The following is a 2,823-nucleotide window of genomic DNA, read 5'->3' as shown; positions in this document are numbered from 1 at the left end:
GCTCAACCAGGCCTCTTTAGGCGCTGTTCGGCCATATCAAGAAAAGTTTTTTTTCTGTTGTCAATAAAATAATATGGTGGCTAAAAACAGTTAGCATAAAATGTGGTTTATGACAAACCAACTGTAGCCAATGGAGGCTGTATGGGAACAATGAAAGTATTTTGCTGCAACAGAAGACTTTCCAACATGCTGTAAATGAGATAATTCTTTATTTTCACTCTAAATATCAGGCTGCGAACTACAGGGGAGCCGGGGGAGTTAACAAGACATGAAAACATGAATTTTTAAATTTTTGGGGGTTGTCTAAAATATTAACAGTATACTATTTTTGACCCATATGTGTAGTTTTCTGTATCTTTATCATCATGGATCAGGTGTAAAATGAGGCTATTATTGATAACTGATAACATCACATGTGCTGACATAAAGAAAGTAGGCCCACATGATTGCAGCTATGAAAAAAAAAAAGAAGGGAGCACCCCTGAGAGCCACACTGCTAATACTCCTACTGCTCAGATACTTTCATTAAACTCCATTCCCTCCAATACTGTGTGAGGTATCTTCATCCCTGAACCACACTGACAGCCTCAACCAGCTGATTCAGTTTTTAAAATAATAAGGAAATACTGTTGAAAAGCAAGCTGGCAGCAAAAAGCTGCACTACAGGCTCACACATGAGCAGCTGCCGATTAAAGCTGCTGTCATGAATTATTTGACTTAAATGACCTTTGAATGAAATCAACAGACTGCACTTAGAGGATGAAATAAAAGTGATTTTTCCGCTTAACTATTGGTAGAAAGATAGCTGGATGGTGTGAGAAATGTATATTATTTTGCCAACAAATACATACATTAATAATAAAGTAATTACATTAATAAGCATAATAGTAAATTAAGTAACATTTAACAAGGAAACATCCTAAATTCCAACCATTCACTATTTAAATCCTTTGCAGGAAGCACCCACGTCTGAGGCAGAAAGATATCTGTAAAACCAACAGTAAAGAAATGTCAGGTTGTGTTCAGGGGAATGTGAATTTGCTGGAAATATTTGTTGTCTCATTTCCTCCTCAGAAATTGGCTGTGGCTGATGGCAACAAAGCCAGCGATTGATCGCAAGTATCAAGATATCAAATGGACGGAGTCATTGTTGTTGTGAGGGTTTTTTGGGGCCTAATCCCAAATTGCAGGAGTATTTTCTTAATACTAAGCCCGTAAATCCAGGGATCAGGGAGCCTAAAGAGGTGTGTGTGTGTGTGTGTGTGTGTTGGAGGTGGTGGGGGTTAAGTTTGGAGAGGCTTCTCGTCTGTGTTGTTGGCGCTTATTAAAAGCATGATGCATAAAATCCCAGGTTGTCAGAAAGCAATGCAGGAGGCTCCGGACAGGCTGCTGCACACTTTCATTTAAAAAAAAAAAACACACACACAGACAAAAGCAGCCCTGCAGACACAGGACGGGGCAGAAAAGCCCTTTAAATCAGCTGACGGCACTGAGTTTGGCTGCAGGCTGGAGGAAAAGTGCAGCTCAGTGGGCAGATGAAGATGGGACAGAGGAAAACAACATGGACCAAATACTGCTGTCTGATGTGGATCCATCAGAAACAGACTTTGCTCTGCTGGGACTCTCAGGTAAGGACCAACTTCGCTCTCTCACCTGTTAATTATGAAGTGTTTGTGGTGGAAAGTTTTTTAAAAAAAGGCAAAACTGTCTCCATCAGGTTGAAAACGTGATAAAAAATATAGGTGTTGTTTTTGAGGTTGTAAATTTAGGCTGTAGTATCAGAACAGTTTGTTCCTGCAGGGTGTGTTAGTGGATCAACTGTGGGGAAATGTCACTGTCAGTGTCTGACAGAGCTCTGATTATCTTTGTAAGTTTACATCTTAGAGCTGGTTTCTTGAAGATGATAGTTTGATAAAGTGTGTTGCTGCTTTGTTTCTTAAAAATAAATGACAGACTGTTGAATTCAAATATTCATAGATTAACTGGGAGAATATTTACACTGCATAAAGAGAGCGAGTGAGGAACTAAAGCTGAATATCAACCAGTAAAACTGTTTGTCTTTATGGAAATTTGCAAAAAAAACAACAACAAAAAAATAAAAACTGGAATGTTTTTGAATGTCGAACTGTCTCAACAACTTACACATTATTTAAAAAGTATAAATAGAATTGAATTCAGATATTTTAGTCGGAGTGCATGGAGGCAAACCCCTCTCCTCTGTGACATTAGAGGTGACAGGACGGTGACGTAGAGATGGAAATAAGCCTGAATGTGATTACGTAATACCTCAAACTAACTACGCTGCAGCAAAATTTACCCAACAATCCAACAAATATGAGGCATTTCTAAAAGGTTTATGTTGTCAAATCTTCTTCATTTTCCATATTAAAATATATATATATAAACTCCTTAATAGGCAAAGGGAATACATAAAAATGCAATAGTTTCTCTTTGCTAGATTGATTTTGGTAAATTATACAACAACTGTGGAAACTGGATGAAAATATGTGAATTTTGTGATTTTATGCCCCTAAAACTAAAAACTTCCTCCAAAACCCACTGATGGAATGATCTGTGTCGAGTGTGGAAGCCCAATTCCACCAATGTGATGGAAAAAAGGATTCTGTAAGTCGTTATAATGAGAAACCTTCTCGAAATATTGACTTAGTATCCCAAAGTCATTATTTTCAATCAAATTAAGTCGAAATATTAAGAAAGTTTCTCATTATAATGACTTATAGAATCTTTTCTTATTTCATTACATTGGCAGAAATGGGCTTCCATAGTTGAGAGAGATGCAACAAAATCAGGAAGTTTATCTTT

Source organism: Morone saxatilis, unplaced genomic scaffold, assembly GCF_004916995.1.
Source record: "Morone saxatilis isolate NCDOM2014 unplaced genomic scaffold, NCSU_SB_2.0 Contig17, whole genome shotgun sequence".
Lineage (NCBI taxonomy): Eukaryota > Metazoa > Chordata > Actinopteri > Moronidae > Morone > Morone saxatilis.
This window is presented reverse-complemented; position numbering follows the sequence as displayed.